Source organism: Zingiber officinale, chromosome 1B (assembly GCF_018446385.1).
Source record: "Zingiber officinale cultivar Zhangliang chromosome 1B, Zo_v1.1, whole genome shotgun sequence".
Classification (NCBI taxonomy): domain Eukaryota; kingdom Viridiplantae; phylum Streptophyta; class Magnoliopsida; order Zingiberales; family Zingiberaceae; genus Zingiber; species Zingiber officinale.
Window position 1 is genome coordinate 145,202,049 of NC_055986.1, and position 21,292 is coordinate 145,223,340.

The 21,292-nt window shown below is 37.0% G+C and overlaps 2 long non-coding RNA genes across 2 annotated transcripts; both read left to right on the plus strand.

Annotated features, from left to right (window-relative positions):
- The first annotated feature begins 12,723 nt into the window (after nucleotides 1–12,723).
- On the plus strand, nucleotides 12,724–13,828 carry LOC121983580. Its single transcript, XR_006112619.1, has 3 exons — nucleotides 12,724–13,351; nucleotides 13,432–13,495; nucleotides 13,769–13,828. It is a non-coding gene; the product is annotated as an uncharacterized LOC121983580 (long non-coding RNA).
- A 6,558-nt stretch (nucleotides 13,829–20,386) lies between these two features.
- On the plus strand, nucleotides 20,387–21,292 carry LOC121983591. The gene is made up of 3 exons (XR_006112629.1): nucleotides 20,387–20,815; nucleotides 20,896–20,959; nucleotides 21,233–21,292. It is a non-coding gene; the product is annotated as an uncharacterized LOC121983591 (long non-coding RNA).

Consider the following 21,292-nt stretch of genomic DNA (forward strand, 5'->3'; position numbering starts at 1 on the left):
TGCGGGCCTTGGAGTAGGAGTCACCAAAGGCTCCAAACCAAGTAAAATTGGTTATTGTGTTAGCATTGTTTTAATTTCGTCCTTTCCGCTGCGCTTACTCTTGTCGAAATTTTTATAATCGCTATTCACCCCCCCTCTAGCGAAACTTCACGATCCAACAAGTGGTATCTGTTGGATCATGAAACGTCGATAGAGGGGGGGGGTGAATATCGATTCGAAAAACCACGTTGTAAAGAGTTAAGCGCAGCAGAATTAAAAACAATAGACAAATGAACACGGTGTTTTTACTTCGTTCGGAGCCTGTGACGACTCCTACTCGAATGCCCGTACTCCGTGAGTACTTTCGTTGGGCAATTTATTAGCAATTCGAAATGATAATTAGAAAGACAGTACAAGAAATGCTAATAAACAGTAAAACAAAGCTATACCGACAGAAGGAAAGCTACAAGGAAAAGAGCGCGTTGTCGGAGCTTCGTTAGCGTCGTTGGAGCGCTGAGCAGCATAGCAAGCAGTAGATTCTCAGTTGATAGTTGTATCTTCAACTCTGCCTCTGCCCCATCTTTTATATGAAGCTCGGGGCGCCCTGGATCCCTTCCGGGCGCCCTGGTGAGACGTGGCAAGTCCAACCAGCGAGCTCCAAGTGGCGACGCGCGATCAGGATAATTTTTGCCTCCAGGGCGCCCGGGTGCCCGGACCTCCGGGCGCCCGGATCCCCTCCGGGCGCCCGAACCACCTATTTCCAGTGAACAGCTTTCCTGCAAAACAAGGTTAGTCCGAGACAAATAGATCCTGCAAAATAAAGTGTTAGCACAGTTTATGAGTTCAGTATAAGAAGTATGACTTAGATTCTGTCTTTCCGAGACCGGAATCTAGTCACGATCTGGACTTAGATATCCGAAATGGATCTAAGCCGGATCGACGCCTAATGTTCCCTTCCCGGGAACGCGTCCTCACAGTCACTCCCTTCCAGTGACTTACCTTTACTTACCTGCCAGACGTCCGGTCAGCCCTTCGACCCGTCTGGACTTCTCGCCAGCTATTCGGTCAACCCGTCGACCTAGCTGGACTTCTCGCCAAGCGTCCGGTCAGCCCGTCGACCCGCTTGGACTTCTCGCCAGCTATCCGGTCAGCCCGTCGACCTGGCCGGACTTCTCGGCAAGCGTCCGGTCAGCCCGTCGACCTGATTGGACTTCGTGCCAGACATCCGGTCAACCCGTCGACCTGTCTGGATTTAGCCTGCACACTCGATCATAGTGTTAGATCACGACACACCTAACTTAACCTGATTTGTCATTCATCAAAACCTGAGTTAGACCGTTAGTGCTAACCGCACCAACAATCTCCCCCTTTTTGATGGAATGACAACCTAGTTAAGTTAGTGAAAAATATGCTAGTAAAAGAAACTAGCATGATTTTTAAGGTTTAAGTTAGTTTTTAAATTTGACATTTTGTTTCTCTAACTTAACCACCTATTCCTCCCCCTTTGGCATTCATCAAATAAGGATGTAAGTCAAGTAATTTTGGAATTCAGACAAAGTAAAATTTGTAAAAAAAATGTCAAGGTAACTTGGGGGAGTTTAAATAGTAATTTAGCTTTTGTTTCTTAACTTTTGTAAAATAACTAAGTTTTGAAAATAGCTAATTTAGCAACATAACTTAGTATTTAGTACATTTTGAGTAATTTTGAAAGATAATATCTGCAAAATTTAATTGACTTTGTAAACTTTAAGAGAAATTTTTTAAAAGCTAATTTTCAAGCTTACGTTTAGGAACGCTAAGTTTAGATATTCTAATTTCCAAACATAGGGTTATAAGTTACAAATTTTAAGATCAAATTTTCAAAGTAAGTTTCAACTTTTAAAACACTTTTAAAACATGTGTTTTTGAAACCAAAATTTCAAGGTTTAAATTTTAAAAATACGTTTCAACTTTGATACACTTTTCAACCATGAGTTTTCAAAATCAAAGTTTCAAGACTGAGTTTGAATAAATTTACTTTTCAAGACTGAGTTTGAATATGTTTAAGGTGGAGAGAATAATTTAGGTGCTAAGTGTTGATTTAATCCTCCCCCTGAACCTGATATCTAAAATAAAGTTTTTGAAAATATTTGCTAAGAATATTTAATATAATATTTTCAAAGTAATTGGGGTAGAATTTTCTAAAGAGATTTTAAAGAGAAAAAAAATAACACTTAAGGAGATTAAAAAAAAATAAACCTCCCCCCAAATTTGATACTCCTTTAATTTATTACTCTCCCTTAATTTATTAATTTTTCTAGGGGATTTAAATAGAAAGTTTGATAAAAAGAAAAAATTGAACCTCCCCCGAATTTGTTATTCCCCTTAATTTAATATCTCCCCCTTAAGTTAATGCCAAGGTTTTGTTATATTAAATTTTACAGCTTCAATACATTTTTTGTACCTAAGTGTTAGTAACACTTATGTTTTATCGAGTATATTATTTATATAAGTATTTTTATATACTTGGTATAGTTTTTTGATAAGAATAAGATTATTGAAATCAATTATTCTTAATAATAAGTAATAAGTAATTTATTGCAAACTTAATAATAGTTAATCATTATCAATAGTTTATTGATTAATTTTTATTTTACTTGACTTATCTGATTAAATTTCATATTAATTGTCTTAATATCAATGGATAATAGTTATAATTTGTCTTTTGTTTTTCATTTACTTAGTCTTTAAGTTTTGATTAAGTAACCTAAGTTATGTTTAATTAGGATTACTTAAGTTAGGTTTATTTTGACTAATCGTCAATATTAAGATTGATTGAGTTAAAATAAGGTTTTAATTAGTTTTTTTTTTAATATAAGTTCATATCTAGTTTAAGGTACAATTGACTACAGTTAATGTTTTTACTTTAATTATTTACTTGTTAAAATTTCAATTTTAAGTTTCATTTTTAATTTAAGCTTTAAATTTTATTTTAAGTTAATTTAAGTTTTAATTTTAAGTTATAATTTAAGTTTTAAAAAGGATTCTTAAAATAGTTTTTTAAAAGAATATTTAAAGAATTTTTAAAATAATTTTTTAAAGAATTTTAAATGATTTTAAAGGAATTTTTAACGATTTTTTTTTAAAATAGTTTTTAATGAAAATAGTTTTTAATGAATTTTTAAAATAGTTTTTAAATAATTTTAAAAAAAAAATTAAAAGGATTTTTAAAATAATTAAAAGAATTTTTAAAATAGTTTTTAAAAGAATTTTTTAAAAAAATTTTAAAGATTTTTTTTTAAAAAAATGATTTTTAAAATGATTTTTAAAGATTTTTTAAAATAATTTTTAAATTAAAATAATTTTTAAAATAATTTATTAAAATAATTTTTTTTTAAGTTAAAAAAATTTAAGTTTAATTTTTAAAATAATTTTTAAGTTAAAATAATTTTTAAAATAATTTTTTAAGTTAAAAAAAGTTTAAGTTTAATTTTTAAAATAATTTTTAAGTTAAAATAATTTATTAAAATAATTTTTTAAAATAATTTATAAGTTAAAATAATTTTAAAAAAATTTAAGTTTAAGTTTTAAAATATTTTTTTTTGGTTAAAAAAAATAAGTTTTAAGTTTAATTTTAATTTTAATATAATTTAATTTTAATATAATTTTAATTTAATTTAATTTAATTTAATTTAATTTTAATTTAAGTCCTTAGTCATCTCACCCGATCTATGTTTACAATCAGGGAATCCTATAATTTTGTGAGATGAATTAGGTTCAATTTTAGGGTTTGTTTTTAACTTGTATTAGATTCAGGTTTCCCTTTGGGTTCAACAAATAGGCGTTCTCTGGATAAACTTCTGGACTATGGTGAGTCACCTGGACATCATTAGAGTAACCATGCCTTCGAGGTTTTCCAAATAGTCCTATCCACTGAACTTAATACAAAACCTTGATCTAACTAGTTAGGATCCGTAAGGGGTAGCTTCGGCTAGTTCCACTTAGCCAGATGCACCAGGTCGAAGCCATATCTTCCTAGACATGCATAGACTAAGCTTTCCTAACGTACTATCATCCAAAACTTCACCAGTACCATTTTTAAAGTTAAACTTGAACCCTCTTTAACTAGTCCTAATTACTCTTCCGGGTAGGTTGGTTTCGGTTACCCTGCCGGGTAAATTATTTTTGGAGGTGCCAGCTATTCTAGAGCCTCCCCCTAAATTGTTGATTTTTCTTTTTAAGATTTCTTGTATAATTAGAGTTGATTTTAATTAAGTTTTAATGTTTAATTTGTAATTTAAATTTAAGTTTTTAATTTTGAATTAATTAAATTTGTCAAATTATCTTTCTTTAAAAGAGTGTATTTAATATTTAAATTTTCATTCACTTTCAATTTTAATGGGTTAATTGAATTATCTTTCTTTAATAGCTTATTTTTAAAGTTTAAGTTTTTATTTATTTTTAAATTTGAATTAACTAAACTGTTTGAATTATATTTCTTTACAGGTTTATCTTTTAGCTTGTTATTAATTGTTAATTTTGAATTTTCTAGATTATTTTTGTTTAATATGTTATCTTTAACATTTAATTTTAAGTTTGTTAAATTCCGTTTTGATTTTATCAAAGTGTTTGATTTTATCCTTATATTTTCTTTGCCTTTTAAATTGATATGGTTAATTGAATTTATCAGATTAGTTTTATCTTTAAAGTTTAATATTTTATTAATTAAATTATCTTAATTTTGGATAGTATTTTCTAGACTGATTTTATCTTGATTATTAAATATTTTATCAAGGTATTTATTGATTTTATCCATTTTCTCATTTTTAGCATTTAAATTCAAATTTATTTTAATGTTTGACTTATTTATGTCTAAATGCTCACCTAATTTTAAATTTTCTGAATTAATTTGGTCATTTTTCTGTTTGACCAAATCAAGGTTGATGCCAAATTGATCAGAGTCTTGATTGACTTGATCAGAGTCTAGATTATTTTGTAATTTTGAATTTAAATAATTTAAATCTAGATTATCATGCACCATACTTGGACTAATTTCATACTTATCATCATGCTGATTATTTAAACTACTATTAGCAGGGGTATTTTGGTAAATATTACTAACCTTGAGCGCAACCCCTAATTCAGTAGGCTTCTCCGTTTGATTTGACTCGAGTCCATATTTGACTTTAACTTGATCTTCTAGCTCCATCGGCGTCTCGTGAAGCTTGATCAACTGGGTCCACAGCTCATATGCATTCTTGTACTTTTCTAATCTGCATAAAATATTGTTAGGTAAAACATTACAAATAATGTTACTTACCTTTTTGTTCAGTTCCGAGTTTTGAGAAGGTTTCCTCAAAATTAGCATATAATCGATGTCTACGCTTCCTAAGAAGCATTCCATTAATCGCTTCCAGTAGTTGAAGTCTTCATGATCGTATGGTGGTGGTTCGCAGGGGTTCCGTCCTTCTAGAAGAGTCATAATTTCCGACAAGAGAAACAAACAAAAAATCCCAAGACTTGGTCTTGGATTAGCAGTGCTGGAGAAAGAATATAATATTGCACTAATTTCGAAAAATAATAAAATATTAATAAAAAATATTATTCCAAAATTTTGAAAATGCAATATTTTATCAATACTAAGCAATGGTGAAAAGATGATGATGTGTTTTTCAAAAACAGTTTTGGAGGGAAAAAAACAAAAGGCGTAAAGAGCGGTACCTCTTTTTTCTTTAGCGTCGTTGGGTAACCTCCAGAATAGCTGGCACCTCCAAAACCAACTTACCCGGCAGGGTAACCCTAACTAACCTACCCGACAGGGTAATTAGGATTAGTTAAAAAGGGTTCAAGTTTAACTTGAAAAATGGTACTGGTGAAATTTTGGATGATAGTACGTTAGGGAAACTTAGTCTATGCATATTTCGGAAGATATAGCTTCGACCTGGTGCATTTGACTAAGTGGAACTGACCGAAGCTACCCTTTATGGATCCTAACCAGTTAGACCAAGGTTTTGTACTAAGTCCAGTGGATAAGACTATTTGGAAAATCACGAAGGCATGGTTACTTTAATGATGTCCGAGTGACTCACCATAGCCCAGAAGTTTATCCAGAGAATGTCTATTTGTTGAACCCAAAGCTAAATCTGAATCTAACACAAGTTAAAAACAAACTCTAAAATTGAAACTAATTCATCTCAACCAAAATTATAGGATTCCCTGATTGAAAACATAGATCGGGCGAAATGACTAAGAACATTAAAATTAAATTAAAATCAAATTAAAATTAAAATAAAATTTAAATTTAAATTTAAATTTAAATTTAAATTTAAATTAAATTAAAATAAAAGTAAATAAAAATTAAATTAAAATTAAATTTAAAATTAAAATTAAAATAAAATTAAAATTAAAATTAAAATTAAAATAGAATTAAAATAAAATTAAAATTAAATTAATTTAAATTATTAAATCAACTTACATTTTTTTAAACTTAAAATTTTCTTAACTTAAAAATTAAAACTTAATTTTTTTTTAACTTAAAAATTTATTTTAAAAATTAAAACTTAAATTTTTTTTAACTTAAAAATTTATTTTAAAAATTAAAACTGAATTTTTTTAAACTTAAAAATTTATTTTAAAAATTAAAACTTAAATTTTTCTTAACTTAAAAATTTATTTTAAAAATTAAAACTTAAATTTTTTTTAAACTTAAAAATTTATTTTAAAAATTAAAACTCAATTTTTTTAAACTTAAAAATTTATTTTAAAAATTAAAACTCAATTTTTTTAAACTTAAAAATTTATTTTAAAAATTAAAACTCAATTTTTTAAAAAAACTTAAAAATTTATTTTAAAAATTAAAACTCAATTTTTTTAAACTTAAAAATTTATTTTAAAAATTAAAACTTAAATTTTTCTTAACTTGAAAATATATTTTAAAAATTAAAACTTAAATTTTTCTTAACTTGAAAATTTATTTTAAAAATTAAAACTTAAATTTTTTTAAACTTAAAATTTTATTTTAAAAATTAAAACTCAATTTTTTTTAAACTTAAAAATTTATTTTAAAAATTAAAATTCAATTTTTTTAAACTTAAAATTTTATTTAAAAATTAAAACTCAATTTTTTTTAAACTTAAAATTTTTTTAAAAAAATTAAAACTTAAATTTTTCTTAACTTAAAAATTTATTTTAAAAATTAAAACTTAATTTTTTTTTAAACTTAAAAATTTATTTTAAAAATTAAAACTTAATTTTTTTTAAACTTAAAAATTTATTTTAAAAATTAAAACTTAAATTTTTCTTAACTTAAAAATTTATTTTAAAAATTAAAACTTAAATTTTTCTTAACTTAAAAATTTATTTTAAAAATTAAAACTTAAATTTTTTTTAAACTTAAAAATTTATTTTAAAAATTAAAACTCAATTTTTTTTAAAACTTAAAAATTTATTTTAAAAATTAAAACTTAAATTTTCTTAACTTAAAATTTATTTTAAAAATTAAAACTTATTTTTTTTTAAAGTTAAAAATTTATTTTAAAAATTAAAACTTATTTTAAAAATTGAAACTTAAATTCTTCTTTACTTAAAATTTTATTTTTAAAACTTAATTTTTTTTTAGAAAAAATTAAAACTTATTTTTTTAATTAAACTAAATTTTCTACTTAAAAATTATCCTAAAAATTAAACTTACAAACTTCTATTTTAAAAAAAAAAATCAATACCGGAATCAAAAACCAGGGGCGGGCGCCCCTGGTATACGGACCCGGGGCGCCCGTAGGGGATCCGGGCGCCTCGCCCCACTTGGCCCCAGGCGCCCGGAATAGGTCCGGGTGCCCGGACTCCCCTATATATAGGAGGGCAGGGGCGCCCCCCACCCTTGCACCTCCTCTTCCAAGCTTTCGTTCAAGCTTCTTCCAAGCTTTACTACGAAAGCATTCAAAGTTAAAAATTTTTCTCGTTCTACTGTTAATACGCGGTCGCGATTCAACCGAGGTCGTCAGTTCTAAAATTATTTTAGCAATGGCTCCTCGGTAAAACTCCTGTCTTCTATTTAAAGTTTAAGAATATTATTGCATGTTTGTTTTCTTTAATTAGTATAATTTTGTTATATAATTTAGGAAACGGTCTAAATCTGGTGTTGGACCCTCTACTCCTAGTGTTGACCCTAGGTTTCCCACTGATGAGCTTAGGATTAAGTTTGAGTCAACCATTTACTTGGCCATTAGGACCAAATGTATAGATAGAGCGTTCTTTTTACGCTCTTGCGTTCCAGCCATAGAGGCTATAAACCACTATAGGTTGCAGAACCTTATTGAATGTACTAGCCCAGTAAACATAAGTTTGTTGCCAAATTTTATAACAACCTAGTGAAAGTAGACGACTTTACCTATACTACTAGGGCAGCTGGGACTGATATCACACTGTCCCCTACTGCCATCCGTGACTTTTTGGGGTTACGGGAGTCTACCTGTCCCTTTCAGTGTTATCCTCCCAGGGAGCTACCCTTTGGAGATCCCTACTCACATATTACTCTTGATACGATTTATTCATATTTTTTTAGGGGCGAGCGAGTACCCACAGTGACCCAGTTTAGGTCAGTTACCCTTCGAGTCCAGGACTACGCCCTTTATAGGGTCTTAGTCTTTTGCATCCTACCACTGAGCACTCGCGACATCGCGATAATGCGCCCATTCCATTCTTTTCTCCTCTATGCCCTGTGTCATAGGCTAGATATTGACATTAGCCTACATATCTTTTCCACCATCATTTACTCGATCGGATACGTGACGAGTGGGTGAGTTCATATGTCGTACTGTCACATTCTGACAGCATATATGTCCTCCTTGGACATTGATGTCACCAGAGGTGACATCCGCTATATGACCGAGTTTGACATCATAGGAGCTAGGAACTATTCCCTAGCTAGTATTTATACAGATGGTGAGGGTATCATGACTTGGCAGAGGGGGGCACAACACCAGCCTAACCCAGACGCACAGCAGGAGGAGGCAGATGAGTTTTTTTTCGCACTCTTTCCTGACGAGGCCGCTCCTGCCCCAGCGCCAGCTCGAGCCCCACGTCCTGCTCCTCGCACTCTAGCCGATCGAGTATCCGGTCTAGAGAGAGTTATGTCGAGCCTCCAGCAGGAGTCCTCTGAGTTTCACCGAGACATACGACGAAAGGTCTCCGATTTCCGACGAGAGGTGCGGCAGGAGGTCTCCGATTTACGGCAGGAGATCTCCGACCTGCGACGAGATCTACGAGAGGACGACCAGACTCGTCACACTGAGATATTGGCACTGCTTCGGTCGTTGGGTTCCGGACCACCTCCATCATCGTCTCAGTAGTCGTGATTATTTCATAGCACTGTTATGCCACTATTACAACTTTTGTAGTACATATTATTCTATTGATCTTCATTTTCAGATCTGATTGGTTATACTCTAATTTAATAGACTAGGACTTTTCAAAATTCAAAACTATTTTTCAAAATTCAAACTTTTCAAAAATAATTGTTTTAAATTCTAGGTTAAAATTGTTTTAGTTTTTAAAACCTTTCTACTTTTAGAATTTCAAAACAATTTTAGCCTTAGACTAGAAAAATCCCTTTAGAAATCATGTTCCCCCAGGACTAGTATTTGAGCATCTCACCAACACCCTAGGTTTACTTTGCTTGTGATTGACAAACATAAAAAGAGGTGAGATGTATAGGCCAATTGTCTGGACCTAAGATGCTTATATCAGTGCATCGATATAAGTCTGGGCGTTAAATACAAAACATACATTAATCAAGTTAAGTTATTCAGTTTAGTCAACCGCTAACTGATCACAATGAACTTAACTTGACTAACCAAGTGAAAGTTGCTATCTTCTGATAGTCAGTAAGTACCTAATTGGTTAGACAACTTTCTAGATATCAGGTTTAGGGGGAGGATTAAATCAACACTTAACACCAAAATAATTTTCTCCATCTTAAACATAATATCTTTTCTAATATTTTTTATTCAAATTGAATTTTGGTTTCAAATTTAAAGTTTTTACAAACTTAATAAGTCTTGAAAAGAAAAGTTTTCAAACTTAGTTTTTGAAATCTTATGTTTCAAATATTTTTAAAACTAGCCTTTATAAAACTAAATTCTTCAATTAGATTTTATAAACTAAGATTTTTTTCAAACTTAGTTTCAATCAGTTTTGAAAAGTAAATAACTTTTAAAACCCAGCTTTGAAATCTTTTTCAAATTTGAAAAATATTGTTTGGAAAATCTAGTTTTGAAAACTTAGCCTTAAAATTTTGATTTTCAAAACTTATGTTTGAAAAATACTTCAAAATTGAAACATATTTTGAAAATTTATCTTGATCCTAAAATTTGAAACTTATACACTTATATTAGAAAATTAGTTTTTCAAATTTTTGATTAGAAAACTCTCTTTTGAGTTTGCAGAGTCATTTTTGAAAATTAAATTAATTTTGTAAATGATCCTTAAAAAATTGGCCACTCTTTCAAAACTTAGCTATTTTCCAAAAGCTAAAGCTAATAATTTAAACAAGTCTTCAAAAAATTTAAACTCCCCCAAGATAACTAGACATCATTCCTTACATTTTTATGTATTCTGTATTTTTAAATGTTTAAATTATATCCTTGTTTGATGAATGCCAAAGGGGGAGGGATAGGTGGTTAAGTTAAAAAAACAAAATGTCAAAGTTAAAAACCAACTTAAACCTCATGCTAGAACAAAATGTTTAAACTCTTTTTACTCGCATATATTTTTTACTAACTTAACCAGGTTGTCATTCCATCAAAAAGGGAGAGATTGTTGGTGCGGTTAGCACTAACGGTCTAACTCAAGTTTTGATGAATGACAAATCAGGTTAAGTTAGGTTTGTCGTGATCTAACACTCTGATCGAGTGTGCAGGATAAGTCCAGACAGGTCGACGGGATGACCGAATGTCTGGCACAAAGTCCAAGCGAGTCGACGGGCTGACCGGACGCTTGGCGATGTTGGAACCCCAAGGTTGTTTTGGTGTGAACAACAAGTTAAGTTAGGTCCTGTGTGTATTTAACCTTGTGTCTAAGTGTGCAGGAGCTTAGGAGCACAGGTACTCGAGCGGAAGACGCAGCTAGCGAGAAGGACGGCACGCGGTGCGTCCGAGGGACGAGGTGCTGCGGAAGAGTACACCGGCGGATGAGAAGGAAGCGCACACGGTGGTTCCGAGGGACGAAAGCCGGAGCGGAAGATTGCTCGGGGAGCAAGAGACGCAGCTAGCGCGAAGGTCGGCACGGGGTGCGACTGAGGGACGAAGACTGTGGATGAGTACGCTGGTGGACGAGAAGGAACACGCGGCAATTCTGAGGGACGAGAAGCTAGAGGGAAGCACGCTCGAGAAGGCCGGAACATGGGTTCGGGTGAGCCCTATTCCGGAAGGCCGAGATCACCCAAGCAAACGGAGCCGGAGCGAACAGACCCGGACCGAGACGAGCTGAACCGGAGTCAAAAAGTCAACTTATGTTGACCTTAGGGCTCCGGGCGCCCGGAATCGACTTTTCAACAAGATCGAGTTTTGACTCGATCCAACCGTTGGGGGATAAAATTTATCCCCCCCCAGGGCGCCCGGAACCTTTCCAGGCGTCCGGACCAAGACTATAAATATAGCCTTGGTCCAGAAGCTTAAATAAAAAGAACTCACTGATTGTAAATCCAGTGCTTGCACACTCTCTTTTAGTCTAAGCTTCTATTTTCTGCACTTCAACGTTGTACGAGGCTTCTCCGCCCGAAGGAGTTTTATTGAGCTTAATCTTCCTTGGATTAACAACCACATCGGTTGTAACCAAGTAAATCTTTTTTGCCTCATTTTTTTTTATGCTTTTAATTTATTTGCTTAAAGACTTAATTATGCAAGTGTTAGCCTAAAGAGTTCGAGGAGGGTTTGTTTTCTTTTTTGTGTTAGCAGGATATCCAACAACCCCCTCCTAGCCGGCCCAACGGTCCTACAGGCGAGAATTCCAGCTAAGTCGATGGGTTGACCAGATAGCTAGCGAGAAGTCCAAGCGGGTTAACGGGCTGACCGGACGCTTGGCGAGAAGTCCAGACGGGTCGAAGGGTTGACCGGACGTCTGGCAGGTGAGTAAAGGTAAGTCACTGGAAGGAGTGATTGTGCGGACGCGTTCCCGGGAAGGGAACATTAGCCATTGATCCGGCTTAGATCCATTTCGGATATCTAAGTCGAGATCGTGACTAGATTCCGGTCTCGGAAAGACAAAATCTAAGTCATACTCTTTTTGCTAAACTATAAACTGAACTAACACTCTGTTTTGCAGGTTATAATCTATATATTTGCCTTGGACTAACCTTGTTTTGCAGGAAATGTGCTCCTTGGAAAAAGGTGGTCTGGGTGCCCGGAGGTCCGGGCGCCCGGAGGTCCGAGCGCCCGGAGGTCCGGGCGCCCGGAGGTCCGAGCGCATGGGAGGCAAATTTCATCCAAACACGTCGTCGCCACGTGGAGCTCACTGGTTAGACCTGCCACGTCCCACCAGGGCACTAGGAAAGGATCCGGGGTGTAAAATACCGAAAATATACAAATATTGATAAGGGAATTTCCCGAAATTTTTGGAAATTTTTCGGAGCTCGTACGGACGAGTTAACAGGGACAAAAATGGGACCCGGAAAAGCCTGTTTAGGCTACCCAGTTTAAGCGAGGAATTGTTGATTTTCTTTTTATTTCCTATTTCTTTTTCCTTTTCTTTATTTTCGTCGTTTCCTTCTTTTTCCCCTTCACTTGTGCCGGGCCGTTCCTCTCCGAGCCATCCCCGACGCCAAGTCGTGCCCTAACCGCCGGCCACGGCGGGTTTTCTTCCTCCCCTTCCACTTCTTCTTCTTCTCCTCTGCTTGAGCCGGATCTTTCCTCTTCCTCCTTCCTCGCGATGCCCATCTCCACTGCCAGCACTGCCGACGCACGGAGCATTGCCGCCGGCTACGCACGGAGCACTGCCGCACACCCTGGTGCCCTAGCATCTCCGCCGACGCCACTGACTCCTCTCGGCCGCTTCTCTGTGCCGGCACCCGAACCCCAGCGTCGACCCCCTTTCTCTGTGCCTTGGCATTTCCGCCGACGCCGAGCAGCGCCGGCCTTCTTCTCCTAGCCGGCACTAAAGTCGCCGTTGTGCCCTAGATCTTTGCCGCCGGTCACCGCGAGCCCTAGCTGGCCATCGGCGCCCATTGTCCCTTTTGCTGTGGAGATCCCCACGTCGCCGTCGCTTGACCTAGCCGACCATCAAGAAGCCTGCTGCCATCGTCGACGAAGCTTCAACCACCTACTCGAGGTGCTGTTCCACCGCCAATATTTTTGGTCTTTCTGATCAGTTGAGGATCAACAGAAGGTTCTGGGTATAAGATGTAAGGCTTCAATTTGATTCATCTTGCAATCTTGAGATATTGAGCTAGTGTGTGAGCCTAACATGTGTTTGTTTGGGCAGCAACCCTTTGATTTACAGCAGCGACCATCCTATGTTGTGAGCCAATAGAGAAGTCTTCGAATTGGTAAGTTTTGTGTTAAGTTATGTTAGCAAGAAATGTTCATGTAGGTATATATATTGAATTATGTTTTAATTGGATTATATGGTTAGGTGATAGAGTTATATTAGGTGAGATTTGGTTGATTTAAAATCAAATGATGTAATTAGGGTTAATGAAGCTAACCCTAGTTGGTCGAGGTTTATGGATTAGGGTTTTGCCCTAATTTAGTGTAAAAGATTTTATTTAGTTATCTATATTGTTGTAGCTAAATAAAATATATTTTTATTCGTGACACAGGACTTTGACGCGAGACGAGTATCTCGATTGTCGGATTGGACCATTTTGATTGGAGGCGGGTACTTTGACTTATGTCTTTTGATATGCATAATAATGTATTTAACATATAACATGATTGTGTTTTCCATTTGTTTCGGTTGGTCACTACATGATCTGTTACATGTTGCTTATTTACTTATTATGCACTGCATGTTATTATTTATCTGACCATACATGCTTTAGGTAGTGACCCAACCATATGATACATTATGTTCAGGACCTAGGGGTTTATTTGATACCCTATCTGTTTGTGTACCTTCCATCTGATACATTGACTTGTGGTACACCTTTTATTTATGTATGGATCTTGCTATGCTATTCATGATATTGCCATGTTTAGTGTCATGCATCATCTTGCATGATTGCATGCTGTGCGATTGTCTGCTCCATTATTGTCGAGCACATCGCCAGTTACATGTATATCAGACAGGTGTGTGGCAGTTCTGCTGTTTGGCTCCGTTGGTCTGGTGACTCAGCGTGGTAGCCGGCAGACAGTTCCGCTCTGTTTGGCTCCGTTGGTTTAGTGTAGCAGCGTTGTAGCCGGCAGGCAGTTGGACTTTGTTTGGCTCCGTTGGTCCGCTCATGGGTAGTGTGACTCAGCGTGGTAGCCGGCAGAGAGTCCTCCCCGTCATCGTGTACCGGGAGATGAGAGCATTGCGCTCCCCCATTTATTATTTCGGGGTAGGAGTATGTGTATACTCCGACGTCCACTCGGTCACTCATCAGGAGCGGTGATGTCGAGTGCACGGTTGTCACATCCCTACCCACCCTGACTCACCATGTGTGTGAGACGGTCGGGGTGACCGTGTCGTTGGCATCATATGCATGATGCATTTATTGTTTGTGTTTGCTGCATTTATTTGGATGCATATGATTTACATGCATACAAGATTATGACACTCTCGGTCTGTTGACCCAGTTACCTTTATACCTTGATCCTGGTTAGTACAGTTTTCTCCTGTTTTTGTTTCAGATGCATTTATCCTTCCCGTATTCAGGAGACTGTACGCATGATTAGTGTTGTCTGTTATTTACTTTATTTTGCATATCAGTTGTACCTGCTGAGTGTTGGACTCACCCCGCCTCCATTGTTGTTATTTTTCAGGTTGATGCTGTCAGGAGAGAGTTCCAGTCGCTAGTCCCTTGCTGACCACGAGGGCTTAGTAATCTTTTGGTTTTCTTCTTATTTAGTCTATGTTCAGACTTATTCTGTTTTTGATACTATGGATTTTTGATACTATGGATCTGGTGTGAATTTTATGTGTTAATGGATTTTATTTCGATATATTTTACTACATGCCTGCCTGGACGGCAGAAGAGGTGAGTAAATCGGATTTGAGTTTTACGAGTGTAGTGGAGTAGGGTTGATTCCGAGTCATGGTATTACTGCTTTGTTTGCTTATATTTATATATACTGCATGGTGATGTCAGCCAGAGGCTGAAATTTATATTAACTGCGTGTGATGATTATGTATATATTTGTTTTATTTCTGTTATTATTCCAGCCGCATGTGGCTGAGGTATGTGGGATGTAGAAAGTTTCAAATTGTCCGCCGTACAGGGGATATGCTGTCGAAATTTCTTCGGACAGAGACTCCTCCGGGGCGTGACAATTTAGTGGTATCAGAGCTTAAGTTTTACGATCTTTGTTTTCGTATTTTAGATATTTGGGATAACCTTATACAAATTTATATGGTATCAGAGCGCCAAAGTTTGGCGATACTTGTTTGATTTTCGTCTGTTGGATTTTTTAGATTTATCTGATACTAATTTATTGGTATCAGAGCAGGGCGTGATACCTGCTTTTGGTATTCTGGATATTTTGTGCTAGCTCAAGTTTGCGAGTCAAACTGGGTAGTTATTTTGGGTTGCACGGATTATCCATTACGTATATGTTTTGGACTTCCGTTTTGGATTTATATGGATTTCTGGTGATTTTCTCGTACGGAATTCTGAGATAAAATGGGGACTGGACAGTGACGGAACATCTCCAGACAACATATAGATATAAAGGTAATTTTATAATTTTTGATACTTGTAGTAATACATGAGTAATAATTACTATATGAGTATTGGTTTTTTTTCTCGGTACTCCAAACTATCAATCACATAATTAGTGATAATATTGGTTTTTAAGGAAATACTTATTTCTTGTGTTGAACTTTATAGTTGTCCAATCTTTGAACTAATGGTATGCTTTCATTTGGTACTTGGATATTGCAAACGTTCATTGCATGTCAAGGATTACCAGCAAAGTTCTGCTGAGCTTTCTTGAGGCTGACATTCAAAGCATTTCTTAAATAGGTTTTCCTTATATGCTTAGTTGGATTCTATTTAGGGAAATGGTTCATGTTGCCATAGAGGGCAGGTGTCAAGTTTTTAAGCATCCACACTCACCTTGATAACATTAAGGTGATATACGCTGATCATTCTATTGGGAGAATATGATTGAGGTTATCATGGGAAATATCTGGATGATGTTGGGGGAAAGTGTTTGTGAGATTGATAAGGCATCTTGTGGAATTTGCTATTTGGATAGAAGTGGTCTTTCATATATTAGGTTTTCTTCTAAGCTAGTTTAAATGATGCTTTTATGTGGTTTGTGTGGTGGGGCTCTGGCAGCTGTTTATCTGCAGTGAGTTTATATTAGTATTTGGCCTGTTATTTACTGTAGATTTTTGTTGGGCTGCTAATTTTTTTTGGCAAGTTTTGTGTTGGTTAGAAAAGTTGTTTGGAGTCTGTTGGTTGTGTGGAGGATTGTCTGTTTGCTGTCAAGTGGGTGTTTTGGATTGAGTATTTTCAAGGATTATATTATGGTCGGTGCTTGTGACGGTATAATTTTTGTGGGTTCATATGAATTTTCTTAGGAAGCTGGGAGATTTTTATATGCACGGAGGATTTGCAAGCAGTTATGTATGTGTGATATGTAGGTTTTTACAAGCTAGGGTTTTTGGTCTCTCATGGAGGAAGTAGATTTTGTTATGTTGTTGATCTAACAATTCACGTTTGGTGAGCTGAATTTTAAACCGTTTTATGGAGCTTGTTTAGATTGATTATAGGTTTTGATATGGAGTTTAACGCAAGTATTTTGTGCTGGGATTTCTATTCTAGTGTGTGATGAGGCTATAGTTATGTGATTGTTGTAATTTAGTAGATTGACTGAAATAGTTAATTGATGATATGTCGATAGCATGATCTAATTAATAGATAGCATAGCTCATTCAATTATTGACTTGGTCGAAAAGTTGGAGGTAATCATTGAATGGACAAAGCTAAGTGACAGTGGTCATACCATCTAAGGGTTACAAGAAAACAGTGATGGTAGAAGCGAATTGACTTAGGAAGTGTGTCATAGAGAGTAGGAGTCATTCTATTGTCTCAACATTACACTCCTTGTAGATCTATTAGTACTGGAAATGGTCGAGTTCGATATTATCTTGGTCATGGATTGGTTGTCTGCATTATGTCATTTGTTGGATTAACCCGTCAACTAATTCTCCTATCAGTGGATGACCCACTGGGATGCTGATAGAGTTGACTATGGATTTGATTTGTTTACTAGGTTGTTTATACCTTTGGCTGCCCACAGTGATATGTGGTTGAGTGATCTCGAGCAGCCTCTAGTTGGATAGTAAGGTGCCTTGGACGCTTATGGATCATTTGTGGTGGAGCGGAGCTCCCACATATTATAGTTGGTTTGTGATAGAGCGTTGCTCTTACATCTTTTGGATTGTTGTGGTGGGGCGTTACTCCCACCTATTACAGATTGTTTGTGGTAGAGCGTTGCTCCCACATATGTGGTATTTCGTGTGATGGAGTTTTGCTCTCACACTGGAGGATTTATTCTTTGGTGATTAATATCGTTGGTGATCAGATCTGGTTATTGTCGAGGATCTTATGGATTGTGAATGTCTGTGATACGGACATTATGTGTATTGGTTTTACCATTAGGGCTTGCGGAGCCTTAGATGTTTTCATGGACTAGATGATTTGGGTATCCCTAGGATATTGGATCAGAATTCGTTATCGTTATTGACGACGTGGTGTTTTATTCCTGATCTGAGGTGTATCACGCACATCATCTTTGCATAGTTCTAGAGATGTTTCGATGGAAACGTCTAGATGTGAAGATCAGTAGTGCGTATTTTGATTGTCTTCTGTGAGATATTTGAGACACACGGTCACCAGTAGGAGTATACCGTGGTTCCACAGGAGATCGAGGTTGTTACCGTTGGGAGTAGACGGAGTCTATAGAAGATGCTCGCAACTTCCTTTGTTTGGCTCGATATTTCTGAAGATACGTTGAGGGTTTCTCTCGGATAGCTATGTCACTGACACGCCTGACCTGGAAAGGCGTGAAGTTCACTTGGACTGAGGATGACAAGACCAGCTTCTAGGAGCTGAAGCGGAGACTAGTGTCGGCTCCGATTTTGAATTTTTACCTTCTGGAGAGGACGGATATGTCCTCTGCACCGACGCATCTATTAAGGGTTTGAGCGCTGTTCTGATGCAGCACGATAGAGTAGTCTCCTATGCTTCTCGTCGGTTGAAGGAGCAGGAGAAGAACTACCCTGTACATGATCTGGGCAAGTCGCCATTATTTTTGCCATGAAGATTTGGCGACATTATTTATATGGCGTTACATTTGAGATTCTCACTGACCATAAGAGTCTCAAAGATCTGTTTACTTAGAAGAAACTTAATCTCTGACAGAGGAGATGGATGGAGTTCCTGAAGAATTATGATTGTACCATTAGCTATCACCCGGGAAAAGCTAATGTGGTTGCCGATGCACTTAGCCAGAAGACCAGAGGGATTTTAGCTTGCCACCGAGTTGTGGTCACAGACTTGATTTAAAGTTTCTCCGAATTAGACCTTGAGGAGCAGGGACAGACAGAGCAAGGTATTTTTGGTTACCATGGTTGCTCAATCCTCGATCAGGATGAGGATTCGGGAGGCCAGGTTGGAGATCAGTATTTACGGTCCATTGGTAGCCGGATAGTTACCGGGCAGCAGACTGAGTTTCCCCGAGATGAAGCGGGTATTATATACTTCCGAAACAGATTGTGCGTATCTCAGTCTCATCTGGTCTTACGGGAGCTACTTCAGGAGGCTCGTCGCTCTCGATTTGCGATCCATCCAGGCGAGACCCGCATGTATCGAGATTGAGACGTTCCTACTGGTGGAACGGTATGAAGAAGGACATCGCGGAATTTGTAACTAGATGTCTTATCTGTCAGCAGGTAAAGGCTGAGCACCAGAGACCTGCAGGATTACTTCAGCGGATTCCTATTCCTGAGTGGAAATGGGAACATATTACTATGGACTTTGTGGTGGTATTGTCGAGGACACGACGAGGCCATGACGCGATTTGGGTTATCGTTGATCGATTAACCAAATCCGCGCACTTCTTAGTGATCCGGAGGACTGATTCTCTGGATCGATTGGCAGATATGTATTGCCGAGAGATCATTAGATTACATGGTATCCCTTTTACTATTATTTCGGATAGGGACCCCCGGTTCACGTCTCGTTTCTGATGGAGTCTGCAGCAAACCTTGGGCACACAGCTCCGTTTCAGTACAACTTTCCATCCACAGACAGATGGACAGTAGAGTGGACCATTTAGACTCTAGAGGACTTGTTGAGGTCATGTGTTATGGATTTCGGAGGCAGTTGGGAGGACCATCTGCCGTTAGTAGAGTTTGCTTACAACAACAGCTTTCATTCGGCTATTCAGATGGCACCGTTTGAGGCGTTGATGGTAGACCTTGTCGGACACCCGTCCTCTGAGATGAGGTTGGAGAGACCCAGTTGTTGGGACCTCATAGAGTTCAGCAGGATGCAGAGTTGGTCCGTACTATCAGACGGAGGATGTCAGAGGCGCAGGACAGCCAGAAGAGTTATGCTGATCGGAGACGCATACCACTAGAGTTCTCTGTTGGCGACCATGTATTTCTGCGAGTTTCGCCCACGAAAGGGGTGAAGAGATTTAGCCTCAGAGGTAAGTTAGCTCCGCGGTATATTGGCCCTTTTGAGATCTTGGAGAGGATCGGAGCGGTAGCTTACCGGCTGGCACTATCACCGTCCCTGGCAGGCGTCCACGATGTATTCCACGTATCTATGCTGCGGAGATACGTGCCCGACCCGACGCATGTACTGACAGATGTCTCAGTTCCAGTTCAGCCTGACATTACATATGAGGAGGTTCCGGTACGGATTCTCGACCGGAAAGAATGTCAGTTGCGGAACAAGACTATCCGGCTGGTTAAAGTCGGATGGTAGCATCATTCAGACGAGGAGGCTACTTGGGAGCTCGATGATACGATCCGAGCTCGTTATCCCCATCTTTTCACTTGAGGTATGTGATTTAATTTACCGTTCAGCATTTATACTCTATTTCTGTTGTTAGTACTTGCTGATGGTAGATAACGAAATTTGGGGACCAAATTTCTATTAGTGGGGGAGAATGTAAAATACCGAAAATAGACAAATATTGATAAGGGAATTTTCCGGAATTTTTGGAAATTTTTCGGAGCTCGTACGGACGAGTTAACGGGGACAAAAACGGGGTCTGGAAAAGCCTGTTTAGGCTACCCAGTTTAAGTGAGGAATTGTTGATTTTCTTTTTATTTCCTATTTATTTTTCCTTTTCTTTATTTCCGTCGTTTCCTTCTTTTTCCCCTTCACTTGTGCTGGGCCGTTCCTCTCCGAGCCATCCCCGACGCCGAGCAGCGCCGGCCTTCTTCTCCTAGCCGGCACTAAAGTCGCCGTTGTGCCCTAGATCTTTGCCGCCGGTCACCGCGAGCCCTAGCTGGCCATCGGCGCCCATTGTCCCTTTTGCTGTGGAGATCCCCACGTCGCCGTCGCTTGACCTAGCCGACCATCAAGAAGCCTGCTGCCATCGTCGACGAAGCTTCAACCACCTACTCGAGGTGCTGTTCCACCGCCAATATTTTTGGTCTTTCTGATCAGTTGAGGATCAACAGAAGGTTCTGGGTATAAGATGTAAGGCTTCAATTTGATTCATCTTGCAATCTTGAGATATTGAGCTAGTGTGTGAGCCTAACATGTGTTTGTTTGGGCAGCAACCCTTTGATTTACAGCAGCGACCATCCTATGTTGTGAGCCAATAGAGAAGTCTTCGAATTGGTAAGTTTTGTGTTAAGTTATGTTAGCAAGAAATGTTCATGTAGGTATATATATTGAATTATGTTTTAATTGGATTATATGGTTAGGTGATAGAGTTATATTAGGTGAGATTTGGTTGATTTAAAATCAAATGATGTAATTAGGGTTAATGAAGCTAACCCTAGTTGGTCGAGGTTTATGGATTAGGGTTTTGCCCTAATTTAGTGTAAAAGATTTTATTTAGTTATCTATATTGTTGTAGCTAAATAAAATATATTTTTATTCGTGACACAGGACTTTGACGCGAGACGAGTATCTCGATTGTCGGATTGGACCATTTTGATTGGAGGCGGG